This window comes from Aquarana catesbeiana, linkage group LG09 (genome assembly GCF_042186555.1).
Source record: "Aquarana catesbeiana isolate 2022-GZ linkage group LG09, ASM4218655v1, whole genome shotgun sequence".
In the NCBI taxonomy this organism is placed as follows: domain Eukaryota; kingdom Metazoa; phylum Chordata; class Amphibia; order Anura; family Ranidae; genus Aquarana; species Aquarana catesbeiana.
In genome coordinates, this window is record NC_133332.1 from 296,180,750 (window position 1) to 296,196,357 (window position 15,608).

Sequence of the window (15,608 nt, forward strand, 5' to 3'; positions counted from 1 at the left end):
ACCGAAGCCTCAGCAACACAATGTCCAGGAGGACCAGGAAATTGTAACCTCCCAGGCTCTAGAAACGCATTGCACAAACGTTTCTGTAAGGCCTCCTCTGCTCCCTCTGCAACGGCAAGATAAGGTCCGCAGCCTTACCCTTGTAATGTGGTTCAAGGAGGGTTGCCAGCCAGTAATGATCCCTCCCACTGATACCACGATTACGAGAATCCTTCCGCAGGCTTTGCAGGATCAGGGAGGCCATGCAGCGTAGGTTTGCTGAGGCATTCGGTCCGGAGTCCTCTGGGTCACTAAGGATGACATAATCCGCAGCCACCTACAAGTCCATGGGTTTCTTCTGACGACTGTAATTGATCCCTTGAAGACTGCTGCTGATGCTGAGTGCCAGGCTCCACCTCCATGCTGACACAATCCTCCTCCTCTTCCTGTGTGATCGGTGGGCACGCAGGAACACTGTCTGGATAAAGAGGGCATCGAGAGGTAAGGAAGTCCTCCTCTTCCTCCCTCTGTTCTGCCTCAAGTGCCCAGTCCATTATTCCACGCAGCGTGCGCTCCAACAGGTGGACAAGAGGGACAGTGTCACTGATGCATGCACTGTCACCATCCTCGTGGCCTCCTCAAACTGTCCTGGTGCCATAGTTGCATAGGTACTCATTGATGGCCCTCTGCTGCGTGTGCAGCCGCTGCAGCATGGCCAAAGTTGAGTTCCACCTGGTGGGCATGTCACAGATTAGGCGGTTCTTAGGCAGGTTAAATTCCTTTTGGAAGTCAGCCAGCTGAGCACTGGCATTATATGACCTGCTGAAATGCACAGACTTTCCTGGCCTGCCTCAGGACATCCTGTAAGCCCGGGTACCTGCCCCAGAACCGCTGCACCACCAAGTTAAGGACATGAGCCAAACAGGGCACATGGGTCAGTTGTCCTTGTCGGAGGGCGGAGAGGAGGTTGGTGCCATTGTCGCAAACCACCATACTTGGCTTAAGCTGGCGTGGCATCAACCACCTCTGAACTTGTCCCTGCAGAGCTGACAGAATCTTTGCCCCAGTGTGGCTCCTGTCCCCCAAGCACTCCAGCTCAAGCCTACGGAGCACTGCTGGTTCCAAGGACAAATCAGCACAGGAAGAGGCCATGAAGGAAGAAAAAGAGGAGGGGGTGGAGGAGAGAGGTGTGGCAGAATTACCACTAGTAGAATTTTGGAGGCGTGGTGGCGAAACAACCTCCAACACTCCTGCACCCTGTCCTGCATCCTTCCCAGCTGCCAGAAGAGTCACCCAGTGCGCGGTGAAAGATAGGTAACATCCCTGTCCATGCCTACTGGACCATGAGTCAGCGGTAATATGCACCTTACCACTGACTGCCCTGTCCAGCGAGGCCAAGACATTGCCTTCCACATACCGGTAGAGAGCCGGAATGGCCTTCCGTGAGAAAAAGTGGCGTTTGGGAACCTGTCACTGAGGAACCGCACATTCCACAAACTCACGGAAGGGGGCAGAGTCTACCAACTGAAAAGGCAGCAGTTGAAGTGCTAGCAATTTAGCAAAGCTAGCATTCAACCGCTAGGCTTGTGGATGGCTGGGAGCGAACTTCTTTCGGCGGTGCAGCAGCTGGGGCAGGGAAATTTGCCTGGTACAATCTGAGGTCGGTGTACAAATAGCAGATTGACCACGAGTACTTGGCTGTGACACACCTAATTCTACACCTTCATTCCTCTCAGTGCAGGTTTCAAAGAGGACTGAAGGTATAGTGGGGTTAAAGATCCCAGCTGATGAGGAGCAAGGAGAGGTCCGCTTTGTTCTGTGGGTACGCTTGCCAACTAACTGCATGGCAGATCGACATATGTCTGGTCAAGCATGTGGTGCCCAAGCGGGTGATGTTTTGGCCACGCGAGATACGCTTGAGACATATGTTGCAAATAGCAGCAGTGGGATTTGATGCACTCGTCTCAAAAAAGGCCCACACCAAAGAACTTTTGGAATAACGCGCAGAGACAGCAGTGCCCTGCACATGCGGAGCTCTGCAGTTTGATGCAGTCGTGTGCTGCCCTTAAGCTGGCCCCTGGAGGGCATCCTGCCACTTTGGAGATGTGCCTCCTCTCTCCTATCAGACACCCACGTGGAGTCAGTGACCTCATCATCCCCTCCCTCCTCATCACTGGAGCAAACCTGCCAGTATGCTGCAGCTGGGGGAACATGACTGCCAGATTGCTGTCCTACTTTGCCACCCCCTCTCTTTGGGCTCACGTTACTGCTTTCCTCTAGCTGGGTACCATCATCAGAGCCTTCAAAACGCTGGCCATCCTCCTGGAGCATGTACCCAACACTGTGGCAAACAGTTCGGGGGACTCCTCAGGGGGACATGGTGGGGCTAGGGAAGGAGTGACTGATGCCATTGAGGGAAGAGGCCGCGTTGGCAGCTGCTTTGCCAGACAAAGTACCCTGAGCCTGGGTGAGAGAGGATGAGGAGGATGAGGACGGCTTGTTCATCCACTCTACCAAGTCTTCCACATGTTGCGGCTCAACACAGCCAGCTGCCGAAAAAAAGGACAAGCGTGTCCCACGGCCATGTGCTGATGAGGATGTACCGTCTCCACGACCAGCACTGTTGCCTCTAGACACAGAGCCTACTTGCCCTCTTTTATTGGCTTGTGACTGTCTGCCTCTCCTTTTTGGCCTTCCAGACATACTAATGGCCTGCAGTGAGATGTAGCTGCACAAAGCTGGAATGTATATATATATATATATATATACTGATACTGCAGCTAGCAGAATCAACTGCCTGTAGTATTATTAGTATAAGAACAACAGCAATTGTCTTCAGGTAGCTTTAGGTGCACACTGTGCAGAGGACACAGTACACTAACTGTAAATACTGCAGCTGCCTGCCTGTGGTACTAATAGGATCAGAAGAACACCACCAATTTTCTTCAGGTAGCTTTAGGTGCACACTGTGCAGAGGACACAGTACACTAACTGTAAATACTGCAGCTGCCTGCCTGTGGTACTAATAGGATCAGAAGAACACCACCAATTTTCTTCAGGTAGCTTTAGGTGCACACTTTGCAGAGGAAACAGTACACTAACTGTAAATACTGCAGCTGCCTGTGGTACTAATAGGATCAGAGCAACAGTAATTGTTTTCAGGTAGCTTTAGGTGCACACTGTGCAGAGGACGCACTACACTAACTGTAAATACTGCAGCTGCCTGCCTGTGGTACTAATACGATCAGAACACCACCAATTTTCTTCAGGTAGCTTTAGGTGCACACTGTGCAGAGGACACAGTACACCAACTGTAAATACTGTAGCTGCCTGCGGTACTAATAGGATCAGAAGAACACCAGCCATTTTCTCCAGGTAGCTGTAAATACTGTAAAAACACCTGCCTGCCTGTCAGTAGGAAGAGAACAGGAAGGGATCTAGATAAACTGAATACAGTGTGCATATATATATATCTATAGATATAGATATATATATATGTATATATATACATACACGCACAAACACCTAGGATGCACACACACACTGCCGCAACACACTACACAAGGCCGACACGCAGTCGGCCTTATATAGTGTGGGGCGTGTATTAAACCCCCTGGGCCATAATTGGCCAAAGCCACCCTGGCTTTGGCCAATTACGGCTCTCTGTACAGATGACGCTGTGATTGGCCAAGCATGCGGGTCATAGTGCATGCTTGGCCAATCATCAGCGAGTAATGCACTGCGATGCCGCCGTGATGTGCCACTCAAATTTGGCGCATCACGACGAACGGTCGAACAGGCAATGTTCGAGTCAAACATGGGTTCGACTCGAACTCGAAGCTCATCCCTAATCCTAAGGTTTTTGTAAGGTTTCATGCACACTGCTATACAGGAGGGGCACAGCTTGCAGAGCCTGCATAATGACATTCCTGGGACCCGCTGTGTACAACTGCCCATTTGGATGCAATAGAAGAGGAGGCTGTGTGCAGTTGTGTGCCGAGGTTTGCAGAAAGATGGTTTGCATTTGGAGCATTCATCATTCTGTAACAACCCCAAACACAACCTCAAAAAGGTTCCTTTAACGCATCTCAAAGGGCATCCGTGTGCATGTACGATCGTGTGCATAAGGCCTAAGGGATTGATTGGGTGGGGGGGGGGTGGTATTTATGTTGACACACTGGGTATTTCTTTAAACCACCATTTCCTCTGCAAAATGTTTCCAAATACAAAGGATATAAACCACAACGGTAAAAATAACTAATTTCAACTAACAATTAAAAATTTTTTTTTTTTTAAGCATCCACAAAATATTTAGAGTAAATGTTAGTTATATTTGATTATTTAATGTGGTTACAGTGTTCTCCTATAAAAAAAATATGAGTCCCTCATTACTTACTGCTGATCTCCATCTGCCGCTGAACTACAGTAAATATTTAACATGAAGCAGTGTAGAGATTAATGATAATGGGTGTAGACTGCTACTTCATAGCATTCAATAACATTTCAGTTTTAAACAGCAGAGAGCAGTTGTTAGAAGTTCAAGCACTTTGAACTCTACCTTGCAATTTGTTACATTGTACATATGTGTTAAGGTATTTTGTGTGCAATGTGACAGGAGTCACTTTGGGCGGGGGGCTTGTGGAACCCAGCTTCTCTTGGAGGGCTCTGGAAACTCCTTGGCCAGCTCCCCCAGCCCCTCCTATGTGTAAGTTACCCTGTGTCTATTAGGGGAACAGAGTGACCGAGAACCCCAGTCTGATCTCAAGAATATATGAAGATATTATTATTATACAGGATTTATATAGCACCAACAGTTTGCGCAGAGCTTTACAACATGAGGGCAGACAGTACACTTACAATACAAATCAATACAGGAGGGATCAAAGGGCCCTGCTCGTTAGAGCTTACAATCTAGAAGGGAGGGTCAAGTGGAACAAAAGGTGATAACTGTGGGGGTGAGCTGATGAAGTAAATGAAAATACAGTTGTTAGGTGTGGGTAGGGTAGGCTTCTCTGAAGAGAAGGGTTTTCAGGGATCGTCTAAAAGCTAATAGAGTAGGAGATAAGCGGACAGATTGGGGTCAGGCATTCCATAGGATTGGAGAGGCTCTGGAAAAGTCCTGGAGGCGAGCATGGGAGGAGGTGATGAGGGAGCTAGAGAGCAGGAGGTCTTGAGAGGAACGAAGAGAACGAGTAGGTTGGTATTTAAAGACTAGGCTAGTGATGTAGCTGGGGGCTAAATTGTGGAAGGCTTTGTAAGTAGTTGTTAGTATTTTTAATTTAATTTGTTGGGTGAGCGGAAGCCAGTGGAGGGATTGACAGAGAGGAGTAGCAGAGACCGAGCTATTGGTAAGGTGGATGAGTCTGGCAGCAGCATTCATGATTGATTGAAGAGGTGATAGACTATGTAGAGGAGAGAAGGGAGTTGCAGTAGTCGAGCGAGAGATAACCTGTCTCAGTGCTGGACCATTTTCTGAGGTTGTGTCAGTGGAGACCGAAATCCCATCCACTTTCACAGGAGCTCCATCTTCTGTTAGTTGAGGGCAGACGCCAGCAGCACTCTGCCCTGTCGCCAGCCCTTCTGTTTGGTTGCTGTCAGTGGAAACCGCAGTCCCATCCACCGATATCAGCTCAAGCTGCAGTTGTGAGGTGCTGATTGCATTCTCTCCCTGGAGCTCCTGTGGAGTTAATTGTTGTGTGCAAAAGCCAGCAGCACTCTGCCCTGTTAGAGCTTCAGCTCTTTTTTATTTTCTATCAAAAATTCATTAAGAACTTAGCCACCATTGCACAACCCATCACCTCTCTCACCAGGAAGACTCCGACTATGTTTAAATGGACTACTGAACCCCAGGCAACCTTCACTTAGTTAAAGAAAGCCTTTACCTCTGCACCAATCCTACACCATCCTGTTCCTGAGCTACCTTTTATTGTGGAGGTAGATGCATCTGAAGTAGGGGTGGGGGTGCTTTTGTCACAAAAGGATCCTGTAAATGCTGCCATCCACCCCTGTGCCTTCTTGTCTCGTAAATATTCCCCAGCAGAGTGCAATTATGATATAGGCAACAGAGAACTTCTAGCCATAAAGCTTGCTTTGGAGCAATGGAGACATTGGCTGGAGGGAGCTCGCTATCCATTCATAGTTCTGACTGACCACAAAAACCTTAAATACATCCGTTCTGCTAAAAGACTGAACTCACGTCAAGCCAGGTGGTCATTGTTCTTCTCCAGATTTGACTTCACAATTTCATATTTACCAGGCCAAAAAACATTAAGGCTGACGCCTTGTCTCGCAGCTTTTTATCAGTCTCCTCCTCCGCTTCCTCCACAACCCATTATCTATGAGCATAGGATTTTGGCTTTCACCCAGACTGACATCTCTGAGGCCTTGTTACCTGCACAGGCTGAAGCCCCTCCCTCCACTCCCTCTGGTATGCTTTTTGTGCCCCTGGCTCTTCGTTTGCAGGTATTGCAGCAGGTACCTGCATCAAAACCTGCAGCACATTCGGGGTTTAGACAAACTTTTGAGATTATCTCTCGCAACCTCTGGTGGCCATCGATTAGGCAGGATGTGTTAGCCTTCGTCTAGGCCTGTGAAGTTTGTACCAGAAACAACAGCAGTACCTCTAAGCCGCCTGGTCTCCTACGTCCTCTACCAATACCTACTAGTCCCTGAACCCATTTATCTATGGACTTTAGACTTGCCTCCGTTCCAGGGATGTTCCACGATCTGGGTGGTGGTAGACAGGTTCAGTAAAATGGCCCACTTTGTTCCGCTTCCGAAACTTCCATCTGGTAAAGAACTGGCATCTTTATTCATTAAACATGTTTTCAGGTTCCATGGGGCACCAATTAAGACTGTCTCAGACCGTGGCTCTCAGTTTATAGCCCAGTTTTGGAAGGCCCTTTGCTCTCAGCTGCGGATTAAGTTATCATATTCTTCAGCATATCATTCTGAGACAAACGGCCAAAGGACAAATCAGACTCTAGAGAAGATGGAACATTGTCTGATAACCAATGATGAGGTGGAGTGGGTCAACGTCCTGCCGTGGGCAGCGTTTGCCTTTAATAATTGTGCCAGCACATCTACAGGGACCTCTCCTTTCTTCTGTGTTTACGGGTTGCATCCTCGTGTGTGCTTCTTAGATCTTCCACACTCTGATGTTCCAGATGCCAACACCACAATTGAAAATTTCTCCAAAATCTTGTCCGATGTTAATCGTGCTATTTCTCGCTCTGTGCAGGCTTTTAAGAAAATGGCTGACAAGAGGCGCTCAAAGGCACCAGGATATAAAGTTGGTGACAAAGTGTGGCTATCATCTAGGAATCTGTCCCTGCATGTTCCATCTTAAAAACTTGGCCCAAAATTCATCGGGCCCTATGAAATTTCGGAGATTCTTAATCCTGTATCCTATAGATTAAAACTCCCCCCATCCATGCGCATTCCAAATGTCTTTCATGTTTCATTGTTGAAACCCGTTCATTCCAGCCTCCAAGTAAATGAACCAGAACCTGTGGATGTGCTGGACAGTCAGGAATATGAAGTGGCATTTATTCTTGATTCCAGATGAGTGCGCAATTCCTTACAATATCTCATTCATTGGAAAGGTTTCAGCCCAGAGGATCGATCTTGGGTCCCAGCTCGTGATCTTCATGCTGACCGACTTAAGAAGTTCCATCTTCGTTATCCCAGTAAGCCTGGGGGTGCAGGAGCAACCCCTCGAGAAAGGGGGGGGGGGGTACTGTCAGTACTAGGATCCCTTTAGGACCCAGCACAACTCATCTGACACAGCCTTTGCCTGGGAAACAACAGTGATTGGCCAGCTCACCTTTAAATCACCTGTATCAGCATTCAGTCAGTGCTTGTGTTAGAGTTTACCTTGTGTTTAATCCAGCTGATATCTGCTCTGTGTATTTTGTTTATGACCCGGTTCGTTTGACCCCGTTTGCTTGCTTCTGATTCGGTACCGTTTGGACTCTGATCTTCCTGGGTATGACCCAGCTTGCCTAGACTACGCTTTGCCTGATTCTACTGTAGTACCTTTATCTGCAGCGGTGAACTACAAGCACCAGTTAACATCTATCCTCATCTGCAGTGGTTAACTACAAAGTCCAGCAAACATCTACTTTCATCTACAGCAGTGAACTACAAGTCCCAGCTGACCTGCTCTGCTCAGACCTGCTCATGGTATGTGCTCTTGTTCTTTGAACTCTTTGCATAATCAGAACACCTGAACTATTACCTGTTATATGCTCCTAGCCTGACAGCCACCCAGGCCAATTCTGACATTTCTCTCCTACATGTAAAAATCATTTTTTTGCTAGAAAATTACATAGAACCCCCAAACATTATATATTTTTTTTTATCAAAGACCCTAGAGAATACAATGGTGGTTATTGCAACTTTTTATCTCGCACGTTATTTGCGCAGCAATTTTTCGAACGCTTTTTTGGGGAAAAAAACAGTTTTGTGCTTTAAAAGAAAAACAAAACAGTAAAGTTAGCCCAATGTTTTTGCATATTGCGAAAGATGAAGTTACGCCAAGTAAATGGATACCTAACATGTCACACTTCAAAATTGCACACACTCGTGGAATGGTACCAAAGTTCGGTACTTAAAAATTCCCATAGGCAATGCTTGAAATTTTTATACTGGTTACATGTTTTGAGTTACAGAGGAGGTCTAGGGACAAAATTATTGCTCTCACTCCAACGTTCTCGTTGATACCTCACATGTATGGTTTGAACACCATTTTCATATGTGAGCGGGACTTAGGTATGTGTTTGCTTCTGCATGCGAGCACATGGGGACAGGGGCGCTTTACAAAAAAAAAAAAATGTATTGTTAATCATACTTTTTTTTATTTTGACACTTTTTTGAAAAAAAAAACATTTTTTTTGATCATTTTTATTCCTATTACAAGGAATGTAAACATCCCTTGTAATAGGAATATGACATGACAGGTCCTTTTTATAGTGAGATATGGGGTCAATAAGACCCCACATCTCACCACTAGGCTGGGAAGAGTGAAATAAATAATAAAAAAAAAAAAAAGATCACCGCTTCCCAGCCGAAGCGGTGCCGTTTTTTTTAATGTAGAAGCCGGGTGTGACGCTGTAATGGAAATTTGTAAGTTCTGTATATAATTGTATTCTATTTGTATTGCAGTGTATTGCACACTGCCCTCACTGTGCACACGGCACTAATAATGTTTCAGTACATGTTTACATTCTTTTGAGTCCTGATTAGAATTAGCCTGTCTATGTAACGCCCCTTGTTACCATAAACGTACAATTGTAATATTAATGTGATACCTACGTAATCATGTGCATAAAAACCTTCAATTGCGTCATAATAAAGCAGAACAGTTATTTGGAAAGATGCTGAGCGTATCTTTTGCGTCTGTTCCCTACTGCAGTAGTTATTAATTTGGAACCACTAATCAATATGAGGATAGGAGTTGCCTATCATCAATTTAACTAAGTCAACGTCATAACGCGCCCGGCCTCCGACTATCATAGAGACTCCGGTGACCATCTGGTCCGCCGGAAATCTCTATGATCAACATCCGGGGCCGGCGGATCCTGTGTCCGACTGATCGGTGAGTCGGTAGAAGCTCCAGAGGGCGGCGGGAGGACGGGGACGTTCCCTCTCGCCTCCCGTAAGAATGATTAAGCGGCGGAACAGCCGCTATGATCATTCTTATGGTGTAGGGAATCGCCGGCTGAAAACGGCAATATCTGAATGATGTCTGTAGCTACAGGCATCATTCAGATATCCCCGCTCAAAGTCCGTCACGTCATATGATGGCGGGCGGGCATGAGGAGGTTAAATAGGATAAAGTCCCCCCTTTAATCAGAGAAGATAAAGTTCCCCCCTTTCATCAGAGACCATTGCCAGATGGTTTGAGGTGGGGTGGGGGTTGCTATGTGTTTAAGTGCTTGTATCCCATTGTTCTATTGTGTCTGTCTGCCTTGGGAGAAAACTATTAAGAGATGTATATGTCTCTGGGGATTAGCTGTGAGAGGGGAGGGGGGGAGATTTCTCCAGCAGCCCCCTCCCAAAGACAGTCTACTGATGAGAAGTTTGAATACACTTGTGTCGTGCTACTGGTGGAGGTAAGGTCTATCCCGCCCTGTTTCATTATGCAAAGAAGGGGGATTTGTCCCCGAGTGTATATCTGTGTGCCTTTGTTCAAATAAAGAGTTCATATTCAGCAGCCAAAACGAGTACTGCCTAGTTCTTGGTTGCAAGCGGTTGTAATATCTATATATTCAGCTATATATCTATATTCAGACTAAGATGAAGCGATATATGACGGAAGCACTCAAGCGGAGTGTGGGAAGCGATTCCGTGACATTGGTGGCAAGCAGTCTGGCACATCCAAACCTCCACCTGGATCCAAGGTCCGGATAGCAGGAGAGGAGAGGTACAGATACCAGCCACCATGGAAGAGGAATTCGGAAGGAGGTTGCAAGAGATACAGATACAGCACAGGGGACCAGTGTCATATCATCCTGGGATTATATGATTCTATTTGCTGGGAGCTCTGGAAGGAAGCGCTAGCCCGTGAGCAGGGACACCAGGGAAACATTCTCTCATCCCTTCAGTCAAGGTACTGGTTGCAGTAAGAAGTTCAAATGATGTTTTTGGGGAGACAACCACACAAGGAATGGAAAGCTGAGTTAACCAGGCTGGTCCAGGTGGAGATGCAGTTGGACGAGAGCTACAGAGCCCTCCGTTGGTATGTAGCACAAGTGTGCCCATGGACAGCTGATGACAGCCCAACAGAAGGCTTTGGCTACTGTGGTCTGGGGCTGTTATTAGGGAGGCTGTCACAGGATCCTGACTTTGGGAGTGATTTGAGGTGGCATTTGGAAGAAATCTTGGAATACAGAGAACGGATGCTTAATGTCTCAGAAGTTCCCTGGGCACTGGAAGATTTGGAGTTTCTAGCCAATCAGGAATGGGAGCTGGAGATTGCCTACAGATGGCTGCTAGATTCTGCTCAGCAGCAGGTCTGGGCTCCCTTTGTCTGGGACTATCGGGAAATACCAGCTGACAGCTCTGAAATCCTGACTGAAGAGTTGGCAATGTGGCATAGTAACCAGGGCCATCTTTAATATTGATTGGACCCTGGGCAAAAATTTTCTTGGCCCCCCCCATACAGTTTTGCTCTCCACTTGCTCTGAGACATACAATAAATAGCAGCTAGACTCAAAATTAGTTTACTCAATCAGATCAGACAGTGATTGCGTTTGGTTGTCAGAGGTTACAGTGTATCATTACCGCTCACTGACTGGTTGCTAGAGGTTACAGCACACATTTCGGCTCACTGATCAGTTGCTAGAGGTTACAACACATGATTTCTGCTTGATGATTGGTTGCTAGAGATTACTGTACATCAATACTGCTCACTGATTGATTACTGCACTTCATTACTGCTTACTGATTGGTTGCTAGAGGTTACAGCACATCATCTCCTCAGTGGCTGCACACCATGGACTGGACCTTGCTCACCTGTGCACCCCAAACTGTAATTCCTTCTCTGCCTACCTCTGCACACCACACACTACCCTCCCCCCACTAATTTGCTTCAATTTGCAGAAGAGGCTGACGGTAGGCTTAATGGCCACAGTATGCAGGACTTTCAAGCATGCCCCTTTATCTCCCCAGTGGGTAGCATTCAGTATAGGTTATGGTGGATATGACCTCAGGGGGGCATGATATACATATGAATACCACCTCTGTTTACATAGAATGCTGCCAGTCTGCCACTATTTATATATGAATGCCACTGGTATTTACATATCAATCCTGGTATTTACATGTAAACACAGGGTCTGCAGGTGAGTCATCTGTACACAACAAGACAGAGCTGGGCAGCATTAATAACAGAACTTCACACTGAGATATTAGGACACAGCATGAGACTGAAACCTCAAGGGACGAGGGAATTTCAACTGGGAAAGTTGGCAAGTGTGAGGCAGCTGCTTTGGGCCCCACAACAATGACAGGGCCCAGGGCAGCTGCCCCTTTTGCCCTGCCTTAAAGACGGTCCTGGACATAGGTGAAGGTAAATCTAAAAGAACTTGAACAAGATAATTGTATAATGTATGACCAGCTTAACAATCCTCTCTCCCCAGATTAACAATGCTGCTGTCCAAAAATGTTGCTCCTCCATTCAGAGTGGAGGCACTAAGGCCTGATTCACACTTATGCTTTTGTAATGCTTTTTGCATTTTGCAGATTTGCGCTACAGTCTATTTAACATGGTTTCCTATGGAACACGTTCTGTAGTGCAAATCTGCAAAATGCAAAAAGCACAAGAGGTAAGGCAGACCATACACGGGGCAAATTTCTTTCCTGCAACCATGCGTTGTAGCCGTCCCTGCCAGGAGATAATCACAATCCTGCGGGCTGGTTGTACCCAAGCTGACCGATTGATCATCTTGGTACATTCAGCCTGCCCATTAACGGTTTGAATCTCGGATGGTTTCTGCTAACCAGCCAAGATTCGAACTGTGTATGGCCGACCTTAGTTACTGGCCAGATCACCAGGTGAAAACAAAGGGGAAAAAAGCCTACAAAAAGAAGACGAATGCACCCACCACATCTGAGGATTTGTAAATTGCAATTGTTTTTGGGTTTAATACCACTTTAAATAAAAAGGACATGACAGGTTCACTTTGAATTGGAAGAGAGGGAAGGCAGTGACATTTTCCCACTTGCCACTACAAACAGAGCCTGGAGGCAGGATAAGTCAGGCCCCCTCGTGATCTCCCCTGACCTTCACAGCGGACTCAGCCGGCCTCACATTGGCTGGCTGGGTATTGCTCTGAGTTCGATTTCTGCCAGAGCATTGCCAGCGGCTGAGTTAGTATTCCTGGGAAGAGGCAGCAAAGCAGGTAGCAGGCTGCTGGGGACCAGTCAAAGCTGTAATGAGAGTTGGCTGCATGCCCTCTGCCAGCGCTGTAACGGAGGGGAGAGAAGGGAGAGAAAAGAGAGGCCTGTGCTTTAGCCAGAGCTTCTGTCAGGCAGAATCCAGAGCCTGCAGCCTCCTCAACTTATCAAGCTGGGCTGTGGATGCCAGACAGGCATGAAAAGTCAGCAAAGTATTATTACTACGTTCCTGAACTCTGCCAGCAAAGTATGCAACAATTTACATTGTGCTGACAATTTACTGAGAGGAAATGTTAATAGAGACCAGAATAAAGGACAGACCCTTTCACTGCCTGAGCCATGCCCAGGCCTCTTGGCTCAGGCATTGGCGTTATACGTGTGATTTTTTTTAGTTTTATTTCAGACGTGCCAATCACTACTGCAAAATCAGTTCCAGATATTAGAGAAAAGGGATATCTGTTCCAGGCTTCAGTGAATAGGCTACATTGAGAATAGCGCTGTACAGTAGCTGGTAATTCTACACAACACAACAAAAGCTGTGCTAAAATATAGCAATTAACTGGATCTGTGAGGTGTGATAGAGGAAACTGGAAGAAATGGTTATGGTTGAAATGGGGTATCATGACAATCAATTATTGGTTAGACTTACATCATGTGCATATGTGCGTGCATGTGCATGTAACGTTTAGCATGCTGTCATATGGGTAACCTGGGATCATCAACCAGCCATCTGTAAAAGTAAAACAGTCATTCTTGTCCTTTACAAACTAGAAAACAAAACGGCTTTTTTAAGCAAATAAAGGGAGTCCCGGAGTAAAGGCAATAAAAAGAATGGGCAGAGGGACGGCATGACATAGGCGGACAGCAGGACAGGCAGGGGGTCATTTAGGTAGGGGGCCCCTTTAAGGAAAGGGGTGGTTAAGAGCCAGGAGGCATCCTGGGGAAGTTAGTTAGAAGGAGGAAGTGTGATGTCAGTCGAGAGCGAAGAGTGAGAAGATTAGACCACCCTCACTGCTCTCCTGCATATTGTCTCAGCATGGCCGACATTGACCAACTTCTAATGCGGCTGTGGCAGCCACCTGAGGAAAGGACTGGCTACAAGCGCAGAGATCGCTGGTGAGAGGGAGGAGGCACAAATCATGGGGGGGGGGCAGGTGATCCCACGAGTTCGGTGGTCTCGGCCACCGGAGCGCTTTAGTCTGGACACCTCCCCCTCTGCGTCAACCCCGGAGGCCCGTCAGGGACCCTCCGCCCCCCTCCAGCCAGCAGACACCAGGTACAGTGAGAGGGGAGGCCAGGAGGAACCCGTGCCGAGGACAGAGCTCAGCAGTGGGGGAGACGAGTGCTCCACATGGCTCCTCCCCCATGCTTGTCGCAGGTGTCGAGAGCACGCGGCCAGGGCTGCAGGAGAGGACCAGAGCAGTCAGTCGGCCCAGCAAGGGAGAGCCGTGTCTCGGGATGCTGGCCAGGCTTCTGGGGTGGCCAGTAGTCTTACAGTGCCTAGAGGGCGGAACCTGAGGAGCACTGAGGAGGTGGTGAGCTACAGCAGAGGTCGAGCAACAGATGGCTGGGCCAGGGGACGGATCAGAAGTCCATCTGTGCGGGCAGCGAGCGGGTCTGGTGTTACAGGACGGAGAAGCAGACGGGAACAGCAACGCGGACCCTCAGCAACCAGGGCAGGACCCTCTGGGGTGCAGTCAGTGATTGTTCGGCCAACAGAGAACGGCGAATAGGTTGGAAGGAGAACTGTCCGGGTTGGAGGTGGACGAGGACCAGTGTGGCAGGCACATCACTATGAAGTGCCTTATGCGCTGTGGCATTAGAAGAATTGTAATCTCTGAGCTTTTAGTTCAAACAAGACTATCTCTTACTCTATAATTCTTCTAGCGCCGTTCTATGGAAGCAGTAGGTTTAAAGAGCACACCAAACCTCTATGATATCTTCTTTATTAACTTCAGCTTTTCTTCATATATAACACTGCCAATTTAGCAGCAGGCAGTGCATGTACAAACATGTGTTGAATAAGGTATAACAAAATGGCGATTCAACGGTTCAATCTTGTCATTTTACATACAATGGTAGATGTATTTCTCTCTTCAGTATCTGTACTTTCACTTTAAAGTTCCTTAGACACTTTATGATTTCTCTGAGAGGTATATCTGAGGCTTAAGAAATAGTTTTACTTGTTTTATATTGCAATTTGTTGTTTGCTTTGGTTTGGTGGAACTACAAGTGAACACATAACTAGTTCAGTATACAGTTCTAATCACATTATATAACAATAGTAACATATATAACTGTATTAAATACCTATTTTGGCCACTTGCTTCCATAAAACTGAACTCTGGCTGGATCTGCAATCTGTTCAGGTCCACTCTCTCTGATATAGTGAGATTTAGCAATGTGCTGGATAAATTCTAGACAAAATAATAGGTGTAAGGCTGGCTGTGATAGGCCTAAACTCTTGCTCAGTGTGAGAGTGGCTGTGACTGGCCAAAACTTCTGAGAGTCACAAAGGCTTAACTCTATGCTTTCTGGTTTGCTTCTGTGAACACAATATATAACTGTTATATGACATCCATATATAAAGTCACAGTAAATAACTCTGCTTTTATCTCTCACATGTGAGCATATAAACTGTATTAAGGTTATTAGCAGGTCTAGCTGTATATGCATGTAAGTCACATTAGCAACCTAGGACAGGTCTTAGCTGGCCAGCTACACTCCCA

At 46.9% G+C, this 15,608-nt stretch overlaps 1 long non-coding RNA gene across 1 annotated transcript in view; it reads right to left on the reverse strand.

Annotated features, from left to right (window-relative positions):
• The window catches only part of LOC141108653 (uncharacterized), a 385,958-nt gene extending 370,689 nt beyond the window's left edge, over nucleotides 1–15,269 (reverse strand). Inside the window, exon 1 of the long non-coding RNA XR_012236103.1 lies at nucleotides 15,190–15,269. This is a non-coding gene — a long non-coding RNA (uncharacterized lncRNA). The remainder of the gene's footprint in view (nucleotides 1–15,189) is intronic.
• Nucleotides 15,270–15,608: the final 339 nt, after the last annotated feature.